At 36.2% G+C, this 17,850-nt stretch overlaps 1 protein-coding gene across 3 annotated transcripts in view; it reads left to right on the top strand.

Annotated features, from left to right (window-relative positions):
• Positions 1-17,850, top strand: part of HDX (highly divergent homeobox) — a 261,982-nt gene that overhangs the window by 49,075 nt on the left and 195,057 nt on the right. The window lies entirely within an intron of this gene.

The following is a 17,850-nucleotide window of genomic DNA, read 5'->3' as shown; positions in this document are numbered from 1 at the left end:
ACTATTTCACATAATCAGTTGTTTAGATGTGCTTTAAATAATCTCAACAGTGATGTGGAAGCCCACCTCAGAATATCTCCTAAGGCCATAGATTTCTCTGAAAAAAATGTTTCTGAAAAAAATGGAAGTTTGCTATTTTTCCTTGCTACTGGCTGGACCCTTTGAATTTTTCAACCACAGTATTTAGGTTTAAGGTGGACTTAAGGTCCTTCCAGGCTATTCTCAATCAATATAAGGAACCAGTTTCTCTTAACTCCATCTTATAGCTCCCTGCTTCAAAATGAAAAACAGTAACAGTATAGGAAGAATCTCTCTGGTGCCTAGCCCTAACATAAGAGGACTCTATCATCATCATTAGTATTCATTTATTATAGAGAATCTACTCATTTTTTCTGTTTGTTCTTCCCTAAAGCATGCTTAAAGTAACATTGAATCATACCATTAAAATCTTCTATCAAACCAGCTTTAATTCACCTCCTCCTTTGTACTTCTTTACCCCTTTAGTGTTGTTCTTAATAATATTAATGACAATAAAATTTACCATCTGTTGAAGGACTTCCACACACCAAGCATCATTAGTCACTTTATGTACCTGATTTCATTTAATCTTCTGGGCATATAGGCCACTCTGGGCATATAGGTATTTTATATATATTTCAGTAACTTGTCCAGGATCATATAGCCAGTAAGTACATGACAGAACCAGTATTCCAACTAAGAAATATATCACGTGTATTTTTTCTGCTTTATCATACAGCCTAGTTATTTCAACTGTGTTAGAATTATTTGGAAGCCTGAAAGTACAGATTAATTTTTATTTTTTCATAAGCCAAACACTCCCTTAAAAATAACTTAACCTATGCCTTTTTATAGTCTATTTTTTTCCTGACAGAACTTTTAAAGGAATTAAATTTGTTTTATATAAAAGAAACTCTGAAAATGAATAAAACTTAGCAAATTTTTTTTTTAAAGATTTTATTTATTTATTTGACAGGGAGAGACACAGCGAGAGAAGGAACACAAGCAGAGGGAGTGGGAGAGGGAGAAGCAGGCTTCCCGCAGAGCAGGGAGCCCGATGTGGGGCTCAATCCCAGGACCCTGGGATCATGACCTGAGCCGAAGGCAGATGCTTAACGACTGAGCCACCCAGGCGCCCCTGCAAATTTTTGAATAGTAATCTCTTTAAAGAAAGGCAGTCTGACATAACAATGAAGAGCATTGACTTAGAGACTGATAGACTTGGATTCAAATTTAGGTTCTGCCACTTCCCACTTGTGTGACCTCAGGCAAGTGACACAACTTCTCTGTGTAAAGGTGTCCTCATTTGTATAATGTGGTTAATAATATCTATTTCACAGGAAAGCTGTGACATAATTATGTCACAATCAGTGCAAGGCTACTTGTGCATTCCCTGGCACATAAACTTTACTTTTGTTGTTGTAGTTGGAAAGTTAATGAAGATTTCCTGGTCCAAGTCTCCTTTACATTCAATTTCAAGTAAAATATTGCAGAGTCACAGGGTAGTTGATTATCACAGGGTAGTTGAAGAAGAAATAGCTGTAGTGCTGGCTGAAAAAAGACTGGAGATTAGCCATCAACTTTACCATAATCGATGTACTTACTCTTATTTATATTATACTGGACCTTCTCCAACTTGACCTTAGACAGTATGGTAAAGGGTGTTTGCAGAGAACCCTTGGGGCATCACTTTGCCCCACCTTTCTTTTAACTAGTTGAGATCTGGAGAAATCAAAGCAGACTGAGGAAGTGTAGTCCATGAAAATGTCAGTCCATTTGGACTGCTATAACAAACATACTGTAGACTGGGTGGATTAAACAACAAGCATTTATTTCTCACAGTTCTGGAGTCCGGGAAGCCCAAGATCAAGGCACTGACAGATTCAGTAACTGGTAAGGGATGCTTCCTAATTCACAAATGACTGTCCTCACTGTGTCCTCATATGGCAAAACAGGCAAAGGAGCTCTCTGGGTTCGCTCTTATAAGGAAATTAATCCCATTCATGAGGGCTCCATTCTCATGACCTAATCACCTCTCAAAAGCCCAACCTCGAAACACCATCACACTGGGGATTAGGTTTCAACATATGAATTCAGCTGAGGTATAAACATTCAGTCCATGGTAGTTATTTTATAAGATTTTGTTAAAGTTCTATTACCAAGCTATATTACTGTTAGGTGAGGACTTGGAAAAATAGAACCTATGGCTGTATTGGCAACTTTCTAGCTATGAAACTACAAGCAATTCTCATTAGTTTCTGACTTTAGGACTATATAACAGAGATATCTGCCTCTTCTTCCTGTTACACCAGGTATCTTTGAGCTGAGGTCCTATTCCTGGAAGATAGTCTAGTTCCAAGTGATCTAGGTGAGTGAGTATAAATTGAAGGAATCCTAGAGGATGCTGAAAGGAAGCTCTGTTTTGGAACCTCTTGGGAATACAATATTAAGTGTTGAAGTGGTAGTAAGGAAACTGTCAGGGGGTGGCTATATCAGGATACTATAGTTCACTTCTAATTTTTTTCTTTACAGGCTAATTTATTTCATTTTGTATACACTTTTTTTTTGTACTTTCAAGTTTCTATTTAAATTCCAGTTAATATACAGTGTAATAATAGTTTTAGGTGTAGAATTTAGTGATTTATCATTTACATACAACACCCAGTGCTCATCACAAGTGTCCTCCTTAATACCCATTGCCCATTTAATCCATCCCCCCACCCACCTGCCCTCCAGCAGCCCTCAGTTTGTTCTCTATAGTTAAGAGTCTGTTTTATGGTTTGCCTCTCTCTTTTTTCCCCCATGTTCATTTGTTTTGTTTCTTAAATTCCACATATAAGTGAAATAATATAGTACTTGTCTTTTTCTGACTGACTTATTTCTCTTCAAATAATACTCTCTAGCTCCATCCATGTCATTGCAAATGGCAAGTTTTCATACTTTTTATGGCTGAGTAATATTCCACTGTGTATATATGCCACTTCTTCTTTATGCTTTCATTGATAGACATTTGGGCTCTTTCCATAATTTGGCTATTGTTGATAATGCTGCTATAAACATCAGGGTGCATATATCCCTTCAAATCAGTATTTTTATATCCTTTGGGTAAATACCAATAGTGCAATTGCTAGATGGTAGGGTAGTTCTATTTTTAACATTTTGAAGAACCTCCATACTCTTTTCCAGACTGGCTGTACCAGTTGCATGCCCACCAAGAGTGTAAGAGGGTTTGCCTTTCTCTGCATCCTCACCAACATCTGGTGTTTCCTGTGTTGTTAATTTTAATGTTTCTGACAGCTGTGAGGTGATATCTCATTGTAGTTTTCATTTGCATTTCTCTGATCATGAGTGATATTGAGCATCTTTTCATGTGTCTGTTAGCCACCTGTATGTCTTCTTTGGAAAAATGTCTATTCATGTCTTCTACCTATTTGTTAACTGGATTATTTGTTCTTTGGGTTTTGATTTTCATAAGTTCTTTATATATTGTGGATACTAACCCTTTATCAGGTATATCATTTGCAAATATATTCTCCCATTCCATAGATTGCCTTTAGTTTTGCTGTTTGTTTCCTTTGCTGTTTAGAAGCTTTTTATCTTGGTGAAGTCCCAATAATTCATTTTTGCTTTTTTTCCCTTGCCTCCAGAGATGTTTCTAGTAAGACTTTGCTATGACCAATATCAAAGAGTTATGGTCTGTTTTTCCTATAGGATTTTGGTGGTTTCCTTTATCACATTTAGGTCTTTCATCCATTTTGAATTTATTTTTTGTGTATCGTGTAAAAAATTAGTCCAGTCTCATTCTTCTGCATGTTCCTGTCCAGTTTTCCCACCATTTGTTGAAAAGATTTTTTTCCATTGGATATTCTTTCCTTCTTTGTTGAAGATTAGGTGATATAGTTGTAGGTTCATTTCTGTGTTTTCTATTCTGTTCCATCAGTCTATGTGTGTTTTGGTACCAGTACCATGCTGTCCTCATTACTACAGCTTTGTAATATAACTTGAAGTCTGAAATTGTGATGTCTCCACCTTTCCTTTTGTTTTTCAAGATTGCTTTGGCTATTCATGGTCTTTTGTGGTTCTATTCAAATTTTAGGATAGTTAGTTCCAGCTCTGTGAAAAATGCTGGTGGTATTTTGATAGGGATTGCATTAAGTATATAGATTGCTTTCGGTAGTATCCACATTTTTAATAATATTTGATCTTCCAATCCATGAGCCTGGAATGTTTTTCCATTTCTTTGTGTCTTCCTCAATTTCTTTCATAAGTGTTTTACACTTTTCAGAGTACAGATCTTTTATCTGTTTGATTAGGTCTATCCCTAGGCATCTTATGGTTTTTGGTGCAATTCTTAATGGGATCAATTCCTTGATTTCTCTTTCTGCTGCTTTATTATGGGTGTATAAAACTGAAACAGATTTCTCTATGTTGATTTTGTATCCTATGACTTTAGTGAATTTGTTTATCAGTTCTAACAATTTTTTTGGTGACGTATTTTGGGTTTTTTACATAGAATGTCATGTTGTCTGCAAATAGTGGAAGTTTGACTTGACTTTGTCCTTGCTGATTTAATGCCTTTTATTTCTTCTTGTTGTCTAATTACTGAGACTAGGACTTCCAGTGCTGTGTTAAATCACAGTGGTGAGAGTGGCCAACCCCTGTCTTGTTCTTGACTGTAGAGAAAAAGCTCTCAATTTTTCCCCATTGAGGATGATATTAGTTTTGTGGTTTTTGTATATGGTCTTTATGATGTTGAGGTATGTTCCCTCTATGCATACTTTGCTGAGGGTTTTTATCAAGAATGGATGCTGTAATATTGAATCACTCTTGCAAACCAGGATAAATCCCAGTTGAAAGTTTTTTTAATGTGTTGTTGGATTCATTTTGCTAGTAATTTATTGAGAATTTTTGCATCCATGTTCATTGGTGATATTAGCCTGTAGTTCTCTTTTTTTGTGGAGTCTTTGGTTTTGGAATCAGGGTAATGCTGGCCTTGTAGAATGAGTTGGGAAGTTTTCTTTCCATTTCTACCTTTTGGAACAGTTTGAGAAGAATAGGTATTAACTCTTTAAGTGTTTGGTAGAATTCACCTCTGAAGCTACCTGGCCATGGGATTTCAGAGATTTTTGATTACTGATTCAGTTGCTCTGCTAGTTATCAGTCTGTTCAAGTTTTCTATTTCTTCCTGTTTCAGTTTTGATAGTTTGTAAGTTTCTAGGAATTTATCCATTTCTTCCAGATTGCCCAGTTTGTTGGCATATAATGTTCATAACATTCTTTTATAATTGTTTGTATTTCTGTGGTGTTGGTTGTGATTTTCCCTCTCTCATTAGTGATTTTATTTATTTGGGTCCATTTCTCTCTCTCTCTCTCTCTCTCTCTCTCTCTCTTTTTTTTTTTTTTTTTTGGTAAGTCTGGTAGGGGTTTATCAATTTTATTAAGGTTTTCAAAGAATCAGCTCCTGGTTTCATTGATCTGTTCTACTTTTTTGGTTTGTTTGTTTCTATATCATTTACTTCTGCTCTAATCTTTATTATTTCCCTTGTTATGCTGCCTTTAGGCTTCATTTGTTGTTCTATTTCTAGCTCTTTCATGTGTAAGATTAGGTTGTTTATTTGAATTTTTTCTTGCTTCTTGAAGTAGGCCTGTATTGCTACATACTTACATTTTATGTCCGCTTTTGCTGCATCCCAAAGGTTTTGGACCTTCCTGTTTTCATTTTCATTTGTTTCCATGTTATTACTTCATTGATTTCCTGGTTGACCCATTCATTCTTTAGTAGGATGTTCCTTATCCTCCATGTATTTTTCGTCTTTCCAATTTTTTTCTTGTGGTGGACTTCAAGTTTCATAGCAATGTGTTCAGAAAATATGAATGCTATGATCTCAATTTTTTTTATTTGTTGAGGCTTGATTTGTGACCCAGTATGTTATCTATTCTGGAGAAAGTCCCATGTGCACTTGAAAAGACTGTATTCTGCTGCTTTCGGATGGAATGTTCGGAATATATCTCTTAAGTCCATCAGGTCCAGTGTGTCATTCAAAGCCATTGTTTCCTTGTTAATTTTCTTTTTAGATGATCTGTCCATTGATGTAAGAGGAATGTTAAAGTACCCTACTATTATTGTATTATTATCAATGAGTTCCTTTATATTTGTTATTGTTTTATATGTGTAGGTGCTCCCAATTTGGGTCTATCATTGTTTACAATTGTTAGATCTTGGATAGACCTCTTTATTATGATGCTACCTTTCTTCTATTGTCACAGTTTTTGGTTTAAAATCTAATTTGTCTGATAGAAGTATGGCTACCCTGGCTTTCTTTTGACGTCCATTTGCATGATAAATCTTTCTCTATCCCCTCACTTTCAATCTGCAGGTGTATTTAGGTCTAAAATGAGTCTCTTCTAGGCAGTATATAGATATAGATGGGTCTTTTTTCTTCTCTTCCCCTATGATCCTCTACCTTGTTTCTCAAATTCCACATATCCGTGAGATTATATGATAATTGTCTTTCTCTGATTGACTTATTTTGCTTAGTATAATACCCTCTAGTTCTATCCACATCATTGCAAATGGCAAGGAAAAAATGAAACAAGGCAAAACCAGAGAGGGAGACAAACCATAAGAAACTCTTAATCTCAGGAAACAAACTGAGGGTTGCTGGAGTGGAGGGGGGTGGGAAGGATGGGGTGGTTGGATGATGGACATTGGGGAGGGTATGTGTTGTGGTGAGTGCTGTGTATTGTGTAAGACTGATGAATCACAGACCTGTACCCCTGAAACAATACATTATATGTTAATAAAAAAAGGAAAGAAAATGTAAAGAAGAAAGCTTGTTTAGTAAAGTCAGATAATACTCTAAAAAAAAGGATATAGGTGGGTGTCTTGTTTCTTTTATCCATTCTGACATTTAGTCCATTTACATTTAGAGTGAGTATTGATAGCTATGAATTTAGTGACATTTATTACTTGTTTTCTTGTTTCTGGAGATTTTCTCTATTCCTTTCTAGTCTTTGTCACTTTTGGTCTTTGTTTCTCCTTTAATATTCCTTGCAGGGCTGGTTTAGTGGTCACGAACTCCTTTCGTTTTTGTTTGTCTCTGAAATTCTTTATCACTCCTTCTCTTCTGATTGATAGTCTTGCTGGATAGAGTTTTCTTGGCTGCATATTTTTTTTCCATTCAGCATGTTGACTGTAATATGCCACTTTCTTCTTGCCTGCCACATTTCTGTGACAAAATCTGCTGCTAACCTTATTTGTCTTCCCTTGTAAGTTAGGGACTTTTTTTGCCTTGCCACTTTAGGATTTTTTTTCTTTATCTCTATATTTTGCAAATTTAACTATGGTATGTCTTGGTTTTGGCCTGCTTTTGTTGATTTTGATGGGAGTTCTCTGTGCCTCCTGGATTTGGATGTCTGTTTTCTTCCACAGATTAAGGAAGTTTTTAGCTATAATATCTTCAAATAAACCTTCTGCTCCCTTTTCCTGCCCTTCTTCTGGGATTCCTATGATATGAATGTTATTCTTTCTGGAGTTACTGATTTCCCTTCGTGTACTTTCATGATCCAAGATTTTTCTTTCCCTCTTTTTTGCAGCTTCATTACTTTGCATAATTTTATCTTCTATATCATGTATTCTTTCCCTGCTTCTTCCATCCTTGTGGTCATTATATCCAGCTGGTTTCAAACCTCAGTTACTGCATTTTTCATTTCATTTCATCCTGATCAGCTTTTAGCTCTTTATCTCTGCAGTAAGGGACTATGTGATGTTTTCTATGCTTTTCTTAAGCCCACCCTGTATCCTTATGATTGTTGCTTTAAATTTTCCATTAGGCATATTACTTATATCTGTTTTCATTAGATCGCTAGCCATGACTTTATATTGTTCTTTCTTTTAGGATGAATTCCTTCTCTTGGCATTATGTCTAGGTCTCTGTCTTCTCTGTGTTAGGAAATCCTGTTGTTTTCTGCTCCTGTGGGTAATGGTTTTATGAAGAAGAGGTCATATTCTATCCAGGGCCTGGTGCTTCAGCAGGTGTCTCTGGTGTATGCTGTGTGCACTCTGCTGCTGTGTTGTGGCTACTCTATCTCTCAGGTCAGTCCTCTGCAGAGTTTCTCCTTGCCTCAGTGGGGAGTGTTTGGATCTTGGCCAGAGTGTGGCAAGTTTTAACTAGGTATGCTCTTGTCCACTTGTTAAAAGAGTCCTGGTGCTATTTCCACTAGAGCTGAAGCTTTTCAGACTCTGGTCAGTGGACATGGCGCATTTGGGGGTATGTGCTGATCTTCTCACAGCAGAGCCCACTCTGCTGGTTCCCAGGCACACTTGCCCAAGAAAAGCAGTACCAGGAGAGTGCAGGGGGTGGGGGGTGGGGTGCTTGGTGTAAGCAGTTTAGTCAGCCGGTGTTGGCACTGCGCTGTTTACTGAAGTTAGTTTATGCTGGGGGATGGGGCCAGAAATGGCACCAGCCATCTCCTTAGTTCCTGGAGAAGGGAGTTTGCACTTGCTGCTGTCTGGGAAGCCCTCCCAAAAGAGATAACCATTTCCCCTTGTGAATCCCAGTCATCCTTCAGACTGTTGCCTTCATGCTGTCTGTGTCTGGGTTGCTTGCTCACCTGGAGCAGCACAGTGCACGTTGGGCTCAATTCTAGCGAGGCTGGCTGAGTTTTAAAACTCCAAACTTTAGGAACCTGGTGTGGTGGCGACCCACACTGGTCTTCTAGGGGAGGGTCTTGCTGTGCTGGGACTGATGCAGGTTTGACTCAGAAGGGCATTCACACCAAAGTTCAGGAGTGTGGGATTTGGAGTAAAGCACAGTAAAGAGCCAGTGTCCAGGTTAGCTGCCCTTGGCAGGTGCCTCTGTGCCTATGCTGAGGGCTGCGGGGGGAAAGGCACCTTGCAGCTCCTTTGTCCCAGGAGAGGCAATGCCACCTCTCTCAGATGCACTCCAAGAAGGGGGAACCGTCTCAACCAGTGTGTCCCGTGGGATCCTCAGATTGTGTCTTCTGCCCCCAAGCTATCTGCCTGCCTTCTCTACAGGAGTACTGTGGTGCCCTCAGGGCTCTATACCAGCCACACTGAAGACCTCTAAACTCGTCTTTGAGCCCTGTTAGTTGCAAAAACTCAGGAAAATCAGCCCCTCTTTTTTTCCCCCCAGTCAATGGCTTTGGGGAAGTGTTTTCCTTGTGTGATCCCCTGTATGCTCCTCTCTCTCCTGCTGGTGACCTGGGCTCCCTCACCTCTTCAGCACCTGCAATCTTTTTCTCCCCCAAACCACATCTCTGCATCTCCTACTTTCCATGATGTTGCCTCTTCTCTCCCTCTAGTTGTGCAGTTTGTTCTGGCAGTCCTCAAATCAATTTCTTGGGTATTCAGAATGAGTTGATATTTATCTAGCTGTGTTCAAAGGATGAGTCAAGCCTAGGGTCCTCCTACTCCTCTATCATCTTAGCTTCTCTCCTTCCCAGTTCTATCTTAAAACAACAACAATAACAACAAAAAACTAAAACCTTTCTAGACTAACTTCACTCCTTTGGGGCCACATTGTGACCATATTGGTCTCCAAAGTGCCATTCACTTTTTATGATATCTCTATGTCAGTTCACCTATTTATTTTAAGAGTACTGTGATGATTGAAGATTAATAATTGATCATCATTAAGTGAAGATAATGGAGCATTTTGGGAAACAGGTGCTATAAATACAAGATATTTTGTTGCAGTTATTACGGTGGCTTACCAATTAACTGTATTTCCATTTCTCATCGACTTCATAAGGACTTAGGAATTAATAGTAGTAAAGTACTTTGAGTTTCCTTTATTTGTTTTTGTTTTTGTTTTTTGTTTGTTTGTTTCTAGGAACCTTTAATGACTCTTTAAAAGGTACTTTATAAATACAATGCATCTCTATCAGTGAAAGTGCTTTGGTAGTACACTCCAACATTCTTCAAGTATTTGTGAACTTCAGTGTATTTTTTAAAATAAATATGAAAATTTAATAGTTGTAGAAACTTTAAAATCATGGAATTCTCAACCAATACAAATGGTATTGTGATCTGAGAAAAGTGAAGGTCAGTAATCAAATGACTTTGCTAAAATAACTCAGGCAAATATTCGACTTTAAAAAATAATAGTAATATGTTTTGAATGGGTATAGTTACCAGGGATCATTTTTGAACAACTTCATTGAAACAAAATTCATATAGTATAGAGTTCACACATTAAAATTGTACAGTTGAGTCATTTTTTTTCACAGAGTTGTTCAAATAGCACCACAACCTAATTTTAGAATATTTTATCACCTAAAAAAGAACTACCTACTCATTAGCATGCCAAATCCCCCATCCCAGCACTAGACAATCACTAATTATTTTTCTGTCTCTATGAATTCAGCTATTCTGGATATTTTTTTGCAACTCTTTTTTAAAGTTTTTTTTTTTATTTATTCATTTGAGAGAGAAAGGGAGAGAGAGCGAGAGCATGAGCAGAGGGGACAGTCAGAGGAGAGGGAGAAGCAGACTCCCTGCTGAGCAGGGAGCCCAACGCAGGGCTTGATCCCAGGATCCAAGGATCATGACCTGAGCCAAAGGCAGACACTTAACTGACTGAGCCACTCATGCATCTCTATTCTCTCTCTTTTTTTTAAAAGATTTTATTTATTTGACACAGAGAGAGCACAAGCAGGGGGAGTGGCAGACAGAGGGAGAGGGAGAAGCAGGCTCCCCACTGAGCAGGGAGCCCGATACGGGGCTTCTCTGGGATCATGACCTGAGCTGAAGGCAGACACTTAACTGACTGAGCCACCCAGGTGCCCTCCCAGGCACCTCTATTCTGGATATTTTAAATGGACTCATACAATATGTGGCCTTTTGTGACTGGCTTCTTTCAGTTAGCATGTTTTCAAGGTTTGTTCATGTTGTGATATGTATTAGCACTGCATTATTTTATATTTCTCTATGATATTCACTTGTGTGTATATGGCATGTATGGTTTATCTATTCATTAGGTAATGGACATTTGGTTTGTTTCCACATTTGTTTTTTATGAATAATGCTGCTAGGCGCATTCATACACAAATTTTTGTGTGGATGTGTTTTCAAATCTCTTGGGTATATATCTGGGAGTGGATTTCTAATTCATTTTGTAAATCTATGCTTAAAATTTTGAGGAACTGCCAAAATTTTTCCAAACGTAGCTGTAGCACTTGAAACTCCCACCATCATTATATAAGGTATCCAGTTTCTCCCCATCTTCATCAACAATTGTTATGTCAGTCATTTTTGATTATAACCACTGTCATTGGTGTAAAATATCTAATAGAATTTTTGATCTGCATTGTCTAATAGCTAATGATGTAAGCTTTTGATGTGCATATTGGCCATTTGAATATCTTATTTGGAGAAATGTCTGCAAATAATTTCTCCTTTTTTCAATTGTTTATTATTTTTTTCTTACTGAATTGTAAGTGTTCAATTATTTATGTATTTTCTACACCAGTCCTTATCAGAGATATGGCTTGCAAATATTTTCTCCCATTTCCTATTTTGCCTTTCTCAAGGGAATTGTTTATACAGAAACATTTTTAATTTTGATGAAGTTCAATTTATCTATTGTTTCTATTGTCACTTGTATTTTTGGTGTTGTATCATAAGCCAAAATAACAAAGACTGACTCCTACTTTTTTTTTTTCCTAAGGATTTTACACTTGTGTCTCTTACATGTAGGATTTTCATCTGTTTTGAGATAGTCCTTGTGTATGGTGTGAGGCAGGAGTTTATCTGGATTCTTTAGTGTATGGATATCCAGCTGTCCCATCCCCATTTGTTGAAAAGATGATACATTTCCCTTTGGATGGGATTGTCAACCTTCTTAAAATCAATTCATTATGTGTAAGAGTTTATTTCAGGATCTCAATTTTACTTGATTGATGTATATGTTTATCCTTATGCTAATATCACACTATTTGCTAGTACCACACTATTTGCTAGTACCATGCTATTTTTGTTGCTGTAGCTTTGTGGTACGTTTTGAAATTGGGAAATATGAGTCCTCCAACTGTGTTCTACTTTTTCTAAATTATTTTGGCTATTCTGGATCCCTCAGATTTGTATATGAATTTTAGGTTCAGCTTATCAATTCTGCAAAAAAAACCTAGCTAGAATTTTAATAGAGATAATGTTCAGTCTGCAGATCAATTTGAGTAGTTTTGCCATATTTATAATATTCTGTCTTCAGATCCATGAACATGTATGCCACTTATTACACCTTTTTAAATTTTTTAACAATGTGTTCTACTTTTCAGTAGATAAGGCTTGCACTTATTTTGTTATATTTATTCTTAAGTATATAACTTTTTGATCCTATTTTAAATGGAATTTCTTAATTAGTTGCATTTTTTATTGATTTTTGTATACTGAACTTATATCCTGAAGGTGTGCTGAACTAAAGTATTATGATAGACACTAGTGGATTCCTTAGGGTTTTCTATATATACAATCATGCCATCTACAAGCATAGATATAGTCCTACTTGTTTTTTTTTTTTTTAAGAGTTTATTTTTAAGTAATATGTACACTCAACATGGGGCTCAAACTCACAACCCTAAGATCAAGAATTTAATGCTTGGGGCTCCTGGGTGGTTCAGTCAGTTAAACTTCTGACTTTGGCTGAGGTCATGATCTCAGGGTCCTGGGATCGAGCCCCATGTCAGGATCCCAGCTCAGCAGGGAGTCTGCTTCTTCCTCTGCCCTCCCCCCCGGCTCATTTTCTCTCTCCCACTCAAATAAATAAATAAAATCTTAAAAAAAGAATCACATGCTCCACTGACTGAGCCAGCCAGGTGCCCCTAGTCCCACTTATTTATTTTTTATTGCATTACTTGTGCTTTATGTATCATATACAAAAGAAATCATTGCCAAGACCCAGGTCAAGGAGCTTTTTTCCTATCTTTTCTTCTAGGAGTTTTATGGCTTCCAATCTTACCTTTAAGTCTTTAATCCTTTTTGAGTTTATTTTTGTAAGTAGCGTAAGATAGAAGTCTGGTTTCATTATTTTGCAAGTGCATATACAATTCTTCCAGCACCATTTATTGAGGAGACTGTGTTTTCTTCATTGAAAATTCTTGGATTTCTTGTCAAATATTAGTTGACCATATATGCATTAACTCATTTCTATGGTCTCAATTATGTTCCATTTGTCTATGTGTTTTTATGTCAGTATCATACTGTTTTGATTACTGTAGTTTTTAATATAGCTTGAAGTCAGGAAGTATGATGCCTCCTGCTTTGTTCTTTCTCAGGAGTGCTTTGGCTATTTGGGGTCTTTGGTGGTTCCATATAAATTTTAGGATTATTTTCTACTTTAGTAAAAAAAAAAAAAATGCCATTGGAATCTTGATAGAGATTGCATTGAATCTATAGATGGATTTGGGTTGTGTGGACATTTTAACAATATTAATTCTTCCAAAACATGAACATAGGATACTGTTTCATTTATTTGTGTCTTTTCTGATATCTTTTATCAATGCCATGTAGTTTTTAGAGTAGAGATATTTTACCCTTTTGGTTAAGTTTGTTCCTAAGTATTTTATTGTTTTTGATTCTGTTGAAAATGGGATCATTTTCTTTATTTCTTTTCAAATTTCAATTTGTTGTTAGTATATAGAAATATTACTGATTTTTGTATGTTAATTCTTTTCTTACAACTTTACTGAATTTGTTAATTGGATTTAGCATTTTGTGTGTGTGAAGTCTTCAGGGTTTTCTGTATACAGTATCATGAAATCTCCAGATGGAGCCAATTTTATGTCTTCTTTTCCAATTCTGATGCCTTTTCCTTTTCTTACCTGATTGCTGTGGCTAGGACTTCCAGTACTAGGTTAAATAAGTGTGATGAGTGGGCACCACTGTCTTATTCCTGATCCTAGAGGAAAAGCTTTAAACCATTGACTATTGAGTATAATGTTATTTGTGGACTTTTCATATATGGCTTTTTTAAATTTTGAGATCTCTTTCTTCTATGCCTAATTTGTTAAGACATTTTAGCATTAACAGATGTTGAATTTTGTCAAACGCTTTTTCTGCATCTACTAAGATGATTATATGATTTTTCTCTTTCATTCTATTAATGGATGCATTGTATCACATTGATTTGCATATGTTGAACCATTTTTGCATCTCAGGGATAAATCACACTTGATTATGGTGAAAAATACTTTTAATGTGCTGTTGAATTTGGTCTGCTAGTATTCTATTTTAGTTTATTTTTAATTTTTATATCTTGGACATAAAGATTTAAACCTAGGGCCTTCACCAGTCTCCCTCTTCTGTGTCTTAGTTTTTCTCAGGCTGCCTTTGCTCACCACTGAGGTGGGGTGGCTGCAGGTGGGGTGGGGTGTGAGAGATCACATGCTGCACTTGGTGAATTTTCTCTTATGGTTTAATTTTTATAAATTCCATTTATTTTTTTCTTTCATGGATTGTGCTTATTCTTTTTTTTTTTTTACTGTATCTAAAAACTCATATCTAAACCCAAGGACATGCAAATTTTCTTATATTTTTGTCTAGAAGTTTTATAACTTTGTGTAAATATAATGTGTATGTGTGTGTAATTGAGCCTGAGTCATTTTGAGTTCTTTTTTTATGCAAGGTGTTAGGTACATATTATTCATTTTTAAAAAACAGGTGTCCAGGGGCGCCTGGGTGGCTCAGTCGTTAAGCATCTGCCTTCGGCTCAGGTCATGATCCCAGGGTCCTGGGATCAGGTTCCGTGTCAGGTTCCCTGCTCCACAGGAAGCCTGCTTCTCCCTCTCCCACTCCCCCTGCTTGTGTTCCCTCTCTTGCTGTCTCTCTCTCTGTTAAAAAATAAATAAAATCTTAAAAAAAAAACCCCAAAAACAAAAAACAGGTGTCCAGGTGTTCTAGCAGAGTTTAACAGAAAAAACTATCTGTCCTCCAATGAATTGCTTTTGTGAAACATCAGTTGTGTGAGTCTGTTTCTAGGCTCTGTATTCTGTTCTACTAATCTATATGTCCATTCTTTAGCTAATGCCACACTGTTTTGATTACTGTACGTAAGTCTGGAAATTTGGTAATGTGAGTTCTCTGACTTTGTTCTTTTTCAGAATTGTTTTGGCTATTCTAAATAAATTTTAAAGTCATTTTTTGTCAATTTCTAGAAAAAACATTCAATTTTTGGGGGAACTGTATTGAAACTCTAGAACAATTTAGAAAAAATTATAATCCTAAGGATCCATGAATAATGTGTATTAATCTATTTATGTAGGTCTTTAATTTCTCTATAACTTTTAGTATACAAACCATTTATATTTTTTTATTGCTAATCCCTAATTATTTCATATTTTTGGTACTCTTGTTAGTGGCATTGATTTTTTGTTTTCAATTTCTTATTGTTTGTTGCTATTACATAGAAACACAGTTGGTTTTTGTACATTATTATTCCATATTCTTCCAAAAGTCACTCACCTCCAATAGCTATTTTTGTAGATTCCACTAGATTTTCTACATAATCATGTTTTTTGTGAACGTAGATTTACTTCTTCCTTTGCAATCTGGATGCCTTTTCTTTTTCTTGCCTAATTGTACTAATTTGAATTTCCAGTAGAATGTTGGGAGATAAGTGGTGAAAATGGACATCCATGTATTGTCACTGATCTTAGGGTAAAGTATTCAGTCTTTTACCATTAAGTATGATGCTAGTTGAAATTGTTTATAGATAACCTTTATCAGATTAAGGAAGTTCCCTATTTGTAGTTTGCTGAGAGTTTATTTTTTTCCCTAAGATTTTATTTATTTATTTGACAGAGCGAGCAAGAGAACAGAAGCAGGGGGAACAGCAGAGGGTGAGGGAGAAGCAGGCTTCCCACTGAGCAGGGAGCCCAATGCAGGACTGGATCCCAGGACCCCAGGATCGTGACTGGAACCAAAGGCAGATGCTCAACTGACTGAGCCACCCAAGCGCCCCTTGCTGAAAGTTTTTATCATGAATGGATATTGGATGTTGTCAAGTGATTTTTCTGCATCTCTGATAACTTTTTTTTTTCTATTTTTCTTTATCCCATTTATTCATATTCACAAGTTAACAAAGAGTGTCAACAATTATTGTAGGTGAGGTGGGGTATTGCTGGATCAAAGGCTCTATAAGACATCTTTACTGATGGAATCAGAAGGCTTATTGAGTTCAACCCTCACACCTTTTTCACCTGTTAGATATTTTACTTTAGCTCGTGCTCTCTCATCTGCATCAAAATACCAAACAGTTATTGCGTACCTTGTAGAATATGCTGGTTGTACTTCATAAGGGTTGTGACGGTCATCTCTGATAACTTTTAAAAGATTATTAATATGGTGAATTACATTGATTTTTTTTTTTGTTTCAGATTTTTATTTAAATTCCAATTAGTTAACATATAGAAACTAATATTAGTTTCAGGAGTAGAATTTAGTGATTCATCACTTATATATAACATGCAGGGCTTATCACAGGTGCCTTCCTTAATATTCATCACACATTTAGCCCATCCCCCCACTCAGTTTGTTCTCTATAGTTAAGACCAACCCTGCATTCCTGGGACAAACCCCACATTGTCATGATGTAGTATTCTACTATATTGTTGGATTTGATTTGCTAAAATTTTGTTTAGAATTTTGCATCTTTTTTTTTTTTTTCATCTGAGTGTTCTTGTAAAACCTGTCTGTTTATAAGAATAATGCCAACCTCATGAAATGAGTTATAGAGTATTCTTTCCTCTTCAATTTTTGGTAAAAGTTTGTATATAGCTGGTATTATTTCTTCCTCAGATGTTTGATAGAATTCACTAATGAAGCCATCTGTGCCTGGAGTTTACAGTGTGGGATTATAATTTCTTCAATATAGGACTACTCATGTTATCTATTTCTTATTGAATGAGCTTTAGTAGTGTTTTGTTGTTGTTGTTTAATTGTGGTAAGAAACATAACATAAAATTCACCATATTAGCTATTATTACATGTACAGTTCTAGATTGTTAATTTTATTCACACTGTTATGCATCAGATCTCTAGAACTTTTTCATCTTCCAAAACAAACTCTGTACCCACTGAACTACAATTCCCCATTTCCTCCTCTCACTATCCCCTGGAAATCACCATCCTAATTCCTGTTTCTATGAGTTTGAGTACTTTAGCTTCTTCATATAAGTGGAATCATACAGTATTTGTCTTTTTGTGGCTGGTTTATTTCATAGAGCATAAAGTTATCAAGGTTCATCCATGTGGTAGAATGGGGCAGGATTTTCTTCTTTTTTTTGAGACTCTATACAAGCTTACAGACATACATTGTATGTACATACAACATTTTCTTTATCCATTCAACCAAAGATGAATATTTGGTTTACTTCTCCTCTTAACTAATTGTGAATAATTCTGTAATGTACATAGCAGGCAAATATCTCAAGATCCTGCTTTTAATTTTTTTGGATATATACCAAGCAGTGGGATTAGATTGCTGGATCACATAGTAATTCTATTTTTAATTTTTTTAAGGAATTGCAATAATGTTTCCCATAGCAGCTACACCATTTTATATCCCACCAACAATGCACAACAGTTCCAGTTTCTCCACATCCTAACAACTGTTTTTTTAAAGTGCCCCCACAGTGAGTGAGTGTGAGGCAATACCTCATTGTGGTTTTGATTTACATTTCTGTAATTATTACTAATGTTAAGCATCTTTTCATATTCTTGTTGGTTTGCCAGTATTTTAATGAGAATTTGCGCATTTATATTTATCAGGGTATTGGCTTGTAGTGTTCTTTTCTGGTAGTGCCCTTTTCTGCCTT

The sequence above is a fragment of the Mirounga angustirostris genome, unplaced genomic scaffold (assembly GCF_029215605.1).
Source record: "Mirounga angustirostris isolate CCGP_5_RB_7025 unplaced genomic scaffold, mMirAng1.0.hap1 SCAF_11, whole genome shotgun sequence".
NCBI lineage: Eukaryota > Metazoa > Chordata > Mammalia > Carnivora > Phocidae > Mirounga > Mirounga angustirostris.
This window is presented reverse-complemented; position numbering and strand designations above follow the sequence as displayed.